Source organism: Grus americana, chromosome 4, assembly GCF_028858705.1.
Source record: "Grus americana isolate bGruAme1 chromosome 4, bGruAme1.mat, whole genome shotgun sequence".
NCBI classification, from domain to species: Eukaryota; Metazoa; Chordata; class Aves; order Gruiformes; family Gruidae; genus Grus; species Grus americana.
The window spans coordinates 1,828,832-1,841,986 of record NC_072855.1 but is presented as its reverse complement, the minus strand read 5'-3'; the positions used below and the strand labels follow the sequence as shown (position 1 = coordinate 1,841,986).

Genomic DNA, 13,155 nt, shown 5'->3' with positions numbered 1-13,155 from the left:
ATAGGCGTGTTCTGTTCCAAAAATATGATTATGGTCTGAGAAGCAACCCTTTCAGGAATTGTAAATGAGCCAAATTCTGCCCTTAATCACACATTCACAGTCCTTTTTCTTTAGTCAGAGAGCAAACACAGAAGCTGATGTGTTATTAAGCGCTTGGTTTAGCATGGGAGCTTGACTGGCCGCCTTTGATCCACTCTTCTAAAGGGGCTCCAACTTACAATTAGTTTTCAAGCAGAATTGAAGCCTTGCAATAGATTTACTAAACATGCTAGATAAATGCAGCCACCTTATCACATCAGTTGTAGCTGCTTCAGAGTTATGCCTGTTTTAAAGTAACATGAGAGAAATCAGAATTCAGCTCTGGTTGCATACAGAAACACCAATCGATATCGGGTAAATGAAAATTCTGGAGCTAAACAACCTTCATGTGCTGGGAAGGGTAATGCATCCAGATCTTCTCTTGGGTCAGTATTTAGTCTAGCGAAGACCTTCTACCTTCCTTGATTTTGTACAGATGGAATCCACTTTGACATCTGCAGCGGTGCTCCAGAATCACAACTTGTTTCTAGATGTTATGGTTCTGAAGATCACCTTATAAAAATAAAACCCTAGTGTCAGCCGTAAAGACATGGGTTCTTGCGACTAAGCACGCTTAAGATGCTGAGAAAGACACTTTTCATCCCAATATAGTGTTAACTCCGGTACCTAAATGCATCAATATGCATTAAGTACTTCACTGCTGTTAAGTTTAGGAGAAACATCTAGTTAATGCATTTAGCCCACAACCTCCAACTGCCTCCCATGCCCCCCGGGGAATCTCTTCTCTAACCGCCTATCCTACAGCATCCCCACTGACAACTCCTACTCAGCTATGCACTGCCAATAGAAACAGCTGTGACAGTTCCAAACCGAAAATGGGACTTGTGCAAATGAAATTCAGTGTAGCAGCAAAAGAAATAACCGTGGGGTTGCTCCACTGATTTTCCACCCTTTGGTCCCTGCTCATCCAGCTCATTCATTTTTCAGCATCCAAGAGGATGCTTTTGAACTTCCAGCGTGCTGCAAACCCACCGAAACTTGCCCCATCCCATGCCCAGTGTGCTGGATCGTGCTGATAAAGGATAAACCCAGGTGAGAAATGGAGCTGAAGCAAGAGCTGATGGCAGAGAAGACCCTGCCACTAGCTCTAATACACACGCCCTCACCATGGCTTAAGTTTAAAGGACCTTGGTTGCTGGTTAGGGCAAAACAAGCCATCTTCCGGAATTAAGCTGATTTCAGCTGAAAGCCTTTTCTTAAAAATAATCTTCCTTTTGGATCTCCAGGACAAGGGGAATAAACAGCCTAAAATCCAAGGCTGAGCTATTGTTTTCCAATCTGTTTTAGCCTTCATCTTGTTGGCAGGCTGCTTTAGAAAAGCAAAAGGTTAATGAGCCAATGTGCAGTGGGATTATTGCAGTAAAGATGACAGTGAACCAGTAATTACTAATTAGATGCAGTTTAACAGGAGGAACAAGTGAAATCTCCTCTTCACCAACTGTCAATAATTAGCAGATTTGGTGAGGTTGAAATGTGTCCACAGTTAAAAGGCTGATTTTTTAATGAAATGGCACTTGACAAAAGAGCTGTATGGAGGTCACAGCCGTAGCCCTCGAGACGCTTCCCTATACCATACTTAGGAGGGAAATCAGATGCAAGACAGCAGGGGGTCCCCATGAAACCATTTCTCCCTTGGGATTGCATTGCACTGGGGGAGGGGAGCAGGAGGGATTCTCTGCAGTAATTTTGTCCAACTTGGATGAGAAGCAAAGGAAAGGATTTGCCAGCTGCCATGGGGAAAAAATGTTTGAGTAGTGAGAAGTTCTGTGGTATTTCTTTGCTTCTGGGTCTGAGGAACAGTTTCCTGAGAGTCTGGTAAGCTGAGTGTGTTGGCCAAAGTCTACCCTTGGGATGGAGGTTGGTCTTGGAAGGAACTCCTCTTAGGAAAGTAGGGGCACAAGGTCCCTAAGGACTGGCAGGAGGCTGGAAGCTCAGTGGTATGTGTCTCCCACAGACGGCAGAAGATTCAAGCTGTGCCCTGAAGCTTTGGTTTCACACTGACACACAGGCGATGCTCCATCGTTGACTTCTGAAGCATTAAGAGGTTCATCCGAGGTTCCTCTCCTACATAGTGATCCAGTTTCTTCTGGCAAAGTAACTGTTGACAGAGGCAAGAGTATCTTCATTTTCCCCATGAACGTAAAATGGAGAGGTGATCTGTGTGAGCTTCTCTTTAATGCCCAAGAAACTTTTTACTTGAGCAGAAACCCCCAGGATTTATGTGATACCGAGTGGCTGAATACTGATGTGGTTCAAGTAGGGCTGGAGAGAAAAGCTACGGTGTTTGGAAATGTGCTGAGCCCTGTTCTGGCCTTCAGATAAACGATGGTGCTTAACAAGGCTTGCATCTGGTGTTCTTCGGGAAGGATGGACTCATTCCTGTCAGGGGTTGGAGAGCAAATGAGTGACTCCTTTCAGAGCACAGCCCTGCTCCTGGAAGGGCAAAATGATGGGAGAGAAGGTGATGTTTGGGGAGCAGCAGAATGATACTGCCGTGACTACACACAAAGGCTGGACGTGGTTGCACAAAACTCAAGTGTAAGTTACTAGCCTCTCTTTTATAAGAAATAATAGCCTAAGGAAATCGTAAACTAAGTCTATACTTGTAAACCCAGCAGGGTCCGAGCACAAGCTGGGTCACTGACCCGTGGTGCCCAGCCTGGTTGATTGCCTGCATCCTCTCGGGGTCAGTTTTGGCTTCCCAGCTGATGCTGGAGGGTAGCGCTCCCAGGGACTGCTCCCAACAAATAGAGCCTCCCTCTTTGGGGGAAGAGTTTGGCCATATAGGAAGAGTTTGGCCGTAGAGGTGCAAGCTGTGCCATACCAGTTGTCCCCCGAGCCTGAGACTGGATTTGGTTCATGTTGTTTCACGCAGCTGTAGCCTTGCCTGTCCCACTGCAAGCGTTCAGGAAGTTGCGGTGCGATAATTTTAGTCTGGGACCTCTCTAGGGTAATTTGATTTATGACTTATAGGGCTTATTCGAGCTGAGTTTTGACATCAGAGGACCATAGCCCGAATCTTCCATTACAGCAGAGTCATGTCTTCCTGCACCACGACAGGACCATGCCTCAGCTGAGCAGTGGAAAGACGAAGTGACTCCTTTAGCCTTTGCTTTTGGTGTCTGAGGCTGTTGCACACAAAGCGAAGGGTACATCTGTCCTCTCGTACTTCTGCCCTCGCTGTCAGCCTGGGCATGGACCTGAAGCCTGGAGACTGAAGCATTTGTCATCAGCTCTTTTTGTGACAAATCCTTCCCTGCTCCAAATCAAATCACAACCCTGGCCATGAATCTTCCTGAAGTCTCCAGAGCAGCTCAAAGCACCGTGGGACCATCCCCAGTACTCAGCTGTGCTTTCAGCCCCACTCTCAGTAGCTCATGCAGAGAGATGGGACCTTAGTCCTGCAGCACAACAGGACCCGCACCTGCACATCTCAGGATGGTGACTGCACAGTAACTGCAACCTGCTGAACAGGGAAGGTTGGGTGGAGGCTCCATGCTAAGGGATGAGCAGTGAACCTGAACCTGATGCTGTGCAAAGCAGCCAATTTTTTGGCAAGGTTTCGATCTCCCTTGGTTTGAGACAGAGGTGCTTTTACCATTTGCCTCTCTGACATCTCCCTGCCCTGCTCTCACCAGCCATCTCTGGTTGAGAGCATCAAGTACACGATGGTGTCTTCCCTGCTTAACCCCCCTTCTCAGCCCCTAGCTCAGGTTTTCCTTCACCTGCGTTAGCTGTCGGGGCAGGATTTGCAGACCTGGCGTGTGTTTCCCAAGGAGCCAGACTTCACACACTGCTTCCCCCTTGGCCCTACCCTTTGGCTTTCCCTTTACACCTCCACTGCTCTCCCCCCTCGCCCCCCTCGGCACCTGGCATCTGCAGAACACCTTTCCTGTCAAAGCAACCAGGAAAAAAAATAAATCACAGTAGCTTGTTTCCTGTGCTGCAGATTCCCCAAATTCCCTCAACAATTTTTAGTTTCCTTTTAATTGTGTCGTGCAGGAAAGCTGCTGCCCAGGAGCCCGCTAGTACGGAGGAGTCTCTGCGTTACTGGAAGTATTTAGGTGGCCTGCGATGGTTTGGCTGGGTTTGTGGTTGTGCTTGGGCTTGCAGAGGGACACACTGGGAGCTGGAAGGGTCTCTCCAGAAGATGGTGATGAGCTGTTATCTATCATTAACTATTGCAGTAATTGTTGGTATTATTCCTGTGCTTTGTAGATGCCCATGGACTGTTCCAAACCCATCAAAGGCTTCCTACATGGGTTCTTCTGTCTGGAGCAACCTGGTCTAGTGGAGGGTGTCCCTGTCCATGGCAGGGGGGTTAGAACCAGATGATCCTTAAGGTCCTTTCCAACCCAAACCATTCTATGATTCTATGAGTTGCTCTTGGCTGCAGAGATTTGCCCCAGTTCCTGCTCCCACCTTGAGATTCTCTCTCTCTCCCATCATCTCCAGTGTGACATGGACAGAAAGAAGCCCAGAGCTTTTGCTGTGTTTGCTTTAGAGCTTGCTCGCAAGGTCAGACCCACCCTCCATACTATAAACTTCCAAGTCAAAGTGGCAGCAGAGCTTTTTGGGGAGCTCAGGCATACTCAGGGCAAGGACATAGGCAGGCTCACATGCTCCAAACCCCCTTTTTGAGCATATCTCCCACGTGAAGGTATTTCTAAACACATGGGGACACTTCAGGCTTAGTAGCCCTCTCCTCCGCTTCCAGTGGTGCTTTAGCCTGAGTTGCTGAACCAACAGCCACAGAGAGCTTCTAAAAACAAAACAGACCAAAAGTTCCAGGTTCTACATGACCATGACATCCTTCTCCCCCCGCCCAGGTCATGAAAATCCCCAAATTCTCATTATTGTATTGTAACTCCCCATCACTACTGTGTGATGCTCTTTTAAGTTCTTTTTCTGGGACTGTAGCAGGAGGATGGAGAAGATGTTGTGGCACAGTAATTTCCTTCTGCCCTCGTGCAGCCGGATGCAGCGGCAGTTCCAGATGCAAACCCACCCATTGGTCGTAATCTCACAGAAGCAGCATCTGCCTTGTCGTAGGGCCACCTCCCATTTCCCAAACTCATGGCATACTTTGTTGCAGTGTCCTTTTGATTCATGTCCTGGCACGACTGAAACTCCTCTTGCTGTGGGGTCACTTACTTGAGACATGACCAAGAGAGAAGGAACCAGTTTTGCAAAGTGAAGAACATTTCTGGATCAGGACATCTCCCCTTTTCTGTGTTTTTTTTTCTTTTTTTTCTCCTCAGAATCAAAGCATTTCCCACGCCTACTAGCTCTGCGATATGGGCTGGGGTTGGGAGGTCTCAGTCACTTCTTCTGGGAGCAAATGTAATGTCCTTCTTTCCAAAAGGAAGAGGAAGGATCTGGTCTTTAGGGGCATCAGCTCCACCATCACTCTTTGCAAGCCTGTAGGAAACGTTGGGGTGGTTAGATTTACAACTGCTCAGCCTGTTTGCACCTCACGGTGTAATTATTAGGCTCAATGACATCTCTTGTCTGGGGAAGGTCATGAGTGAGCAGTGCTCTGATTGATTTGGAGCCTGTGTCTTTGTTCTCACGTTCCCTGTCCGAGAGGTTTTGATTTGTGACCGAGCTGGTTTTTGAAGTCAGCTCGTGAGAGTGGTCCTTTGTTTCACGACCAGCGTCCACAGGAGTCAAAGGTGCTGAAAACTTTACAGGATCTGGCCCTAAAATCGTAACCTGGACCAGCAGAGCTTGTTCTTGCTGGGAAGCGATGGCTTGACCCAAACTGTTATTTGTGGTCATTCGAGGTGGGTGTGGGAGAAAGGACCCCTTTGTACTGCCCAGGGGCTTCAGCAGCGGTGTCAGACGGGATCTGGTTTCATGTTTATATCTCTGTCCCTGGGATACAGGTTCAAGTATGTAAACTATCTATCATGCAAGCACAGGCTCCTGCAGGTGTGTGGGTGCTAGTGGGCATAAAAAAACATTCCTGACACCATCTCTTTTGAGGAGTCTTCACCTCCTGATGGCTATAAGCCATTAGGAGTCAAAAGAAAGAGCTGACATCCGACAACTCCGGATAAACACCTAAACATTAACCCTTAAAGTGGCTCGAAAAACATACTTAAAAGGCACTTTGTGGAAAGAAGCCATTTTTTTCCAGGCCTGTTAATTGCTGTCTTTCTTCAGGACACCTTTCAGCAGCACCTACTGTAAACAGAGCGGCTTCTCCCGAAGCACTTCCCCCAAGGATTCCTGCCCTGCTCTCCGGGGGAGCCTGCGGAGATGGCCGTCCCCGCCTCCTCCTGCCCGGTGCAGTCCTCCTGCAGGTCTTTGGTTTTGCTTGTTTCTTCTTGGCCTGAAAGCCAAGACCTTTCCTCTCTTCCTGCCAGCCCACCCTGAAAACTCAGTCCCCTTTCTTGGTCACCAACACATTCTTTATTCGGTGCAACCGGGTTCATCCCCAGCTCTTCCCTGGCTGTTGCCTGGCTTACCCCCCCTCTTGCTGCACAGGGTTGGATACGTCCTCTTCTGCATATTTGGAGATGGTTGTTTTAGCTCATCTTAAGCAACCGTACCTCAGACTACTCCAAGTGAGACGTTTAGTATATGAGCTAAGGAAGGCGGCCAGTTGTCCAGACTTGCCTGCCGTAAGCACGCTTGCTTACCGCAGAGAAAGCCTTGTTAATCACATTTCCCAAGCACAAGTATATATAATTATCTGTAATTGCTTTTTAAATCATTTGGATCTAGCAGTTTGTTTCTAGTGAGGCTGTTGGTCCTTCAAGAGAAGGAAATGTGATGGAGGTTGGGATCCTGAGGAGCTTGCTTAGCTTCTTTAAAGCACCAAGGACATCCCTAAATCCCGCAGTATTCATCATGCTCTTCCTTCATATAGCTGGAGAATTGCAGCGTTTGACATTCTCCCCACATAGCAACAAATGCTCTCTTCCTCAACAGACCTGCTGGAGGGATTCTTACCAGAATGGACCTAATAGCTGATTTTCATCAAAAGGGAAACTTGCTATGTTTGTAATGTCCATATTCAAAAGTAGGGTTTTTTTCTTCCAAAAGAAGAGAGATGACTCTAACTCTTTTTGTGAATGCCTTTCATTCCAGCAAGGAGCAGTAACCCTCAACTCTGCAATTTTGGGGATTCTCAAGGTCATTTTTTAGGTGGGTTGATGACTTTTCCACCCATCAGTTGGCTTGAATGTTCCCCAACAAAGTCTACATCATGTAAGGCCTGGAGGCCGGGAAGGAGTTTCTTTTGCCCTACACGCTATAGACTGACTGCCCTGTGCAAACAGTTTTGGGAGAAAGTCCTCTCCCGAAGAAGGGTCCTCACCTCATGAGGCCAGGTGGCCTGAGGTCAGAACACACGTGTTTCTGCTGTGGTACCAGCCTAAGACATCCACCTTTCCAAAGCTCCTGTAAATAAATCTAGCGTGGCAAATTGAGAGTTTACCTCATGAGCAGTTGGCTTCTATACATGAGCCGAACTTCTTCTCCAGAGTAAAGGAGAAAAGGCATCTTAGCTCCCGCAAAGGCCTTTTGTGTGGTTCTTCACTTCATGGAAGACACATCATGCCGTGGTCTTAGCTTCTCTCCATCACAGCTTCGCTTTGATTCCTTGTTCAATCTCATGCCTGAGCTTCTAAGTTTCTCTTGCATGGGTGGTGAGTTTGTCTTCGTTGTGTCTTACCCCTTGGTCCCTTGCGAAGCATTGCAGAACAAGGTGCCATGCTCACCGGGCATGCAGGCTGGCACCTCCTGGATAGCAGCAGCTGGGTGAAAGGAGGGAAAGCCCTTCACCTTGGATCGCTAGAGACAACTGGAAATGTCTCTTTTCTCTGGAAGACAGACAGAAAGAACGTTTGGGGTTTGGTTTTTTTTTCATCTTGCTATTTGAAACCTTATGGTTTCAGAGCCTTTATTTGGGTGTTTGGCGGGTTTTTTTTGTTTGTTTTTTAAATATTTGAGGTTTCTGATGCTGTGGGCAACCCTCTTCTTTCCCAGAAGACTCAAACCCACAATTTTGCAATGGGAGTGTCATGCGAGGGGGTTGACCTTTCAATCTGTTTGTAAAGCTGGAAGACTTGAGAAGGTCTGAGAGCCATGTAAGCCCAGTGCTCACCAAACCCACCCTAGGAGTGGCTTTCATTCCTCTCACCTTATCTGTTCATCATTGATGTCATCTTGAGACACCAGAAGGGATCCCATGGGGAACTGGAAGGTTAGAGCTGGTATCTTACTGGTGGACTGGTTTGGGGCAGTGAACGCACATGGGGGCCGGAGCACAGGAGCGAAGCGCGGCCGTTGAACCACTCTGCTGCAGGACAGGCAGGGACACGCCGAGCAGTTGGAGCTACCTTGCAGCCTTAGGTGCCTGCTGTCATATATCATTATCCCACCTGCTGACACTGTTATCATCAGTCATTTCTAGAGCACCGGAAACAAATGTGCCGCTGGGCGAGGAGAGCTCATTGCCAGGTGGGCAGTTGTGCTCTGCTCCAGCCTGGTTGGGCAGTAGCCTAAAATGCCCTGTTTTCCTTCTTCCCAGCTGATTACAATGATGGGGTTTTTTTGATTAGCGTATTATTTTTCTCTAGAGAAGCTGGGATACACTAATTTGCAACTCCTGAAGCTGAAGTTAAAAAAACCCTTGATGATGATGATGATGCCCCATCCCTGGAAACATTCAAGGTCAAGCTGGATGGGGCTCTGAGCAACCTGATCTAGTTGAAGATGTCCCTTCTCATGGCAGCGGCGTTGGAACTAGTTGACCTTTAAGGTCCCTTCCAACCCAAACTATTCTATGATTCTATGAAGTTGCTGTCCCATAACTGACCCATAAATCCTGCAAACTCTTCTCTGCTTCGGGGCAGTCAGTTGTTCCCATTTAAGGTGAGGACAGAACCATCTTAAACCTTGTAGCTGTCTCAAAAGCAATTGCACATCTCTATCCAAACATCTGTTGAGCATGAGGAATATTCCTGCTCGTCTCAATACAGAAACCTGATGGCACCCAAGGTGCTGCTGACACTTTGCAGTTCGTGCTTTGCTAAAAGCAGTGACGTTTTCAGGGGACGGTGCAGAGGTGTCAGCAGATGTGATAGAGTGTGAATAGCTTGTGGCACTAACGCCGTCACTGACATACTTTATATATAACGGATGTCATAGCGGGGTATGCGTGGTGCCGCGCTCAGACCCTTTCCAGCCTGGCCTGAGAAGAACCTCTGCTTTCTGCCCTGTCCTGCAGACAGCTGGAGGTGGATCCTGGTGGTCAAAGCATCCATGGCAGAAACCAGAAAAAACTTCTGAAATGGGTAACCCTCAAGAGCCAGAGCAGCCAAATAATCCACCTTTCCTCTTTATTGTTTCAAAGAGGGGAGAGAAAATGAAGATAAAATTAATTTCAAGCAAGAGTCCTTTTTAACGCCGGTTCGAGGTATGTCCAACCAGAGGTTAGGCAGCAGCACTCAGATACATCTTTGGTGTAAAGGTGCTGGCTGTAGGTCCTGTCAGAGGCAATGCATTCCTCTCCTACCCTTCAGCGTAAGCCTGGTTCACTGTCTGCAGAGAAATGATATATCCCTAAAAACTTCCTGTTCGGAAACAGGGCTCTGAATTCAGAGCCGTTTGTGTGAAATCCCCCGCAGAACTGCTGCATTGCAGGGATTTAACAGGTTACCCACCTGCTAGACACATGGCAGTAGTTCCAGATTTGCAGTCAAACGAGAAACTTTGCAAGTTACCCGGACTGCCTGATAGTTCCTTACTTTACTCGTACGCTGAATTACGTGTGAATCCACCTGTATGGCAGTGAAAGGGTGGTATAAATCAAATGCACTCCTGAGCGTGTTCTTATCAGCTTATTTGTGAGCTTTCCTTATCTGCTGCTGGCTTTGCTTTACTTTCAAGCCCGTAAGACAGCAACCTCTTACTCCACGAGTGTGTCTGCTCTCCTGGCATGGCGCATCAGGGGTGTAGTTGTATCCGTGGTGGTGGGCTCTGATCACTTGGGTGAGGCTGTGCCGTGACTTCATTAGAAATATGTCAGGCACTAATGGTAGTGGTTGTCTTGATGCAGGAGTACATGACAGATTTTAATCTTTTTCCTGATTATATGGGTCCAGTGCACCAGAAAGTTTTAATTTATCTGCTTGTGCAGCAGCTCCTAGCCCTCAGTGTCTTCTCCTTCCAAAGCCGCAACCTTCCCAGAACATCTTCTGGTGGTCTCTTCTCTGCCCTGGAGCACACTGTTGCATGCCCCAGGTTGCGTGGACGTGCTGTGCGGGTGCACAGCCTTCGCGGCGCTCTGCTTGCAGCGTGCACGGGCTCTGCCCAACCAGCAAGGCTGCTTCCTCGGCACAGCCCCGGCTGGAAAAGCACATCTGCCCTGCTCCTCGCAGCGTGGTGGCCAGGGAGCGTCGCAGGGCTCTTAGGGAACGTCAGTCCCCGGGTTCGGTTGCATACCTTGGCGTGTCAGACAAAAGGAGCTGATCAAAGCAGGGATGGCAAGAAAGGAGGCTCTAACCCCTCACCGGGGAAGTGCTCGGTGCCTCCGCGCCAGCAGGTGTGCAGCTCTTTGATCCCGGCGTTTCGGGAGGTCCAGCCCTCCCTCTCTGTACCGACCCCAAAGTTGGCACTTTTTTGGGAAGGTGGATGGTGTCAAACCCGTGAGTGGGCTCCCGCTGAGCCACAGGGCTCTCGCATCCCAGGTGGGGCCGGATTCGGACACATCGCAACCAGTGATGGCTGGAGGGGCCACGGTGGCTTCCCGGGCTCTGGTTATGTTTTGTGAACACCTTAGCCAGCACCAGGGGTGGAAACCGAATCGAATAACTTGCTCCATGTTTTCAAGGAAAGCATTTTGACCAGATATGGTATTTTTTTTTCATGAAAACTGAGCATTTCTTTAAAAGAGGGAGTCTGAAAGACTTGAGAGAAACAAAAAATGAAGAGAACTGTACCAGTCAACTCTTAAGTTCAATTTTTATTATTACTTGGAAGGAAAACCTAACAAAATTCAGGTTTATCTCAAAATCGGTTTTGCCAGCTTTGTGATTTGGCCAGCAAACTGAGTATCAATTACTTACAAAGTTATTTGTTACCATGTACATTAGCCATGAGACCATCTCTCAACCAGCGTGTCCAGGTTTGGGGTACAGGGGGTTTTTAACTATGTAAAAACACGGGGAAGTGGTCAGAAAAAAGCTTTTAACACCAGTATTTCAAACAATAATCTGCCTTGCAGAGAAGCAGCATGAGTTTTATCTAGAAATTTTAACGAAGGTGATTTAATAGTCTTTGAATACTTTCATGGGAATAAAATTTCTGGCAGGGCAGAGCTCCTTAGTGCAGCAAATAGATAAACGCAAAGCTGGAAATCTGGATTTAGAAAAACGCAAACTGTGTGGATGGCCGGTGCTCTTTGAAGCCAGGATACTGAGAGGTCTGGTGGCTCCACTGTTGCTTGGACTTCTTAACCAGAGGCTGGATATCTTTTGAAAAACATCTTTTGTGATTTATCCAGAAGGTTTTTGGGTGAGATGGGGCATTTCCCGAATTCTCTCACCTGTCAGGTCACCTTTGGTTGGCCGTAGGTCCATAGCATTTCCAAGAGACACTCCTTAGCAAACACCGATTTCCTGATCTCATTCCTTAGCGAGTGGATCCATGGAGAGCACTTCTAATTTTTTTGATGTCTGGCAAAAGCTTTGGAAAGAATTTATGTGAACAGAGGAGGAAAAAAATCTTGCTGTCTTTAAATCATTCAGTATACATTTTCCAATTTTGGTTGGTTCAGATTTGTGATTTTGGCCAGTTCAGATTTGTGATTTTGGCCCCATCAGCATCCTTTCAGCTACTGACAATTAAAAGAAGAAGAGCAGCATCTGAAAGAAGAAGGTTTAGGCAGTCTTACTGTGGGAACAAGACCATCGAAAACCCAATTAAGTTGGGTTTTGACCCCATTAAGCATGTTAAACAAAATTTAATGAGGTTCTGCTTCTCAGCAGAGTTGCATTAGGTGACCACAGGTTGAAGATGAAAGGAAGCCTTGGTAGACCTGTACTGAGGTCCTTTCACACCATGGTTGCACCAAGCTACAATGCCTGGTGACCATGGCGTGACTGCTGAGCTCATCTGTCTGAGGAAAAACATGATCTTTTTTCATCGTGTCTGCAGACACCGAGGACAGAATCTGTTCACGGTGCTGGATGCGCCCCACCTCTCCATCTAGCTGTGCACAGAGCCACCACCACGGAAGCAGCAGCTGCTGGTCCTTCACGGTGCTTCATGGTGCCATTTATTAACCGTAGTCCTTGCTACACCTCACCGAGCTTCGCTAGGGCTCGGTTAGCTTGGCATGGCCCTCGGCCGTTGCCCCGATGTCTGATGGCCCAGGAGGAGATGGCAGAGGGCTTGCTGGAAGGGCCAGGAGAGCCCTCCCGGGCTCCAAACCGGGGCCACCACCCAGCCGCCTCGCTGGCACTGCCGAGGCAGCAGCAGACGACGCGGTGACCAGCCTGATCCTCCCTTCCCCCACCTGCCGGTGCAGCATCCGTCAGTCCGTATGACCCTCCCCCTACCAAAATTGGCTGCTTTCTTCCTTCTTCTCCCCCCACCCTCCCTTTTTTTGGCTGAGTGATGAGCTGTATGCCAAATCCATCTGCTCCTGTCTCCCCTAGCTGCCTTCCATATCATTACAGGATCCCTGGCAGCGAGCCTAGACCTATCTCTCTCCCTGCACTCTTAGGAGCACATTCCTTTCTACACCTTTTCCCGAGCTGGGATAGAAATGAGTATCAACCCCAAACAAAAAGCATCTGCTTTCTGCCTGCTTCTGCTTCACCGGACGCGCATGTACGCTACACCCGTGTCAGCAGCGAATGCAAAACACACACAACCCCCCACCTCGCCGCCCCGCATCCAACATGGGCTGATGAAACTTTGGGCGCCGGGAGCCTGCCTCACACCCTCTCCCTCTCCGTCTCCGCAGCACCAGCTGTGACCACCGCACCATTTGTTCCTCCAGCCCACGCCAGCACTCGGAGCCAGTTCTTTATCACC

At 48.3% G+C, this 13,155-nt stretch overlaps 1 protein-coding gene across 5 annotated transcripts in view; it reads left to right on the top strand.

The window, feature by feature from the left end:
* SFXN5 (sideroflexin 5) overlaps positions 1-13,155 on the top strand; it is a 98,749-nt gene that overhangs the window by 81,339 nt on the left and 4,255 nt on the right. The window lies entirely within an intron of this gene.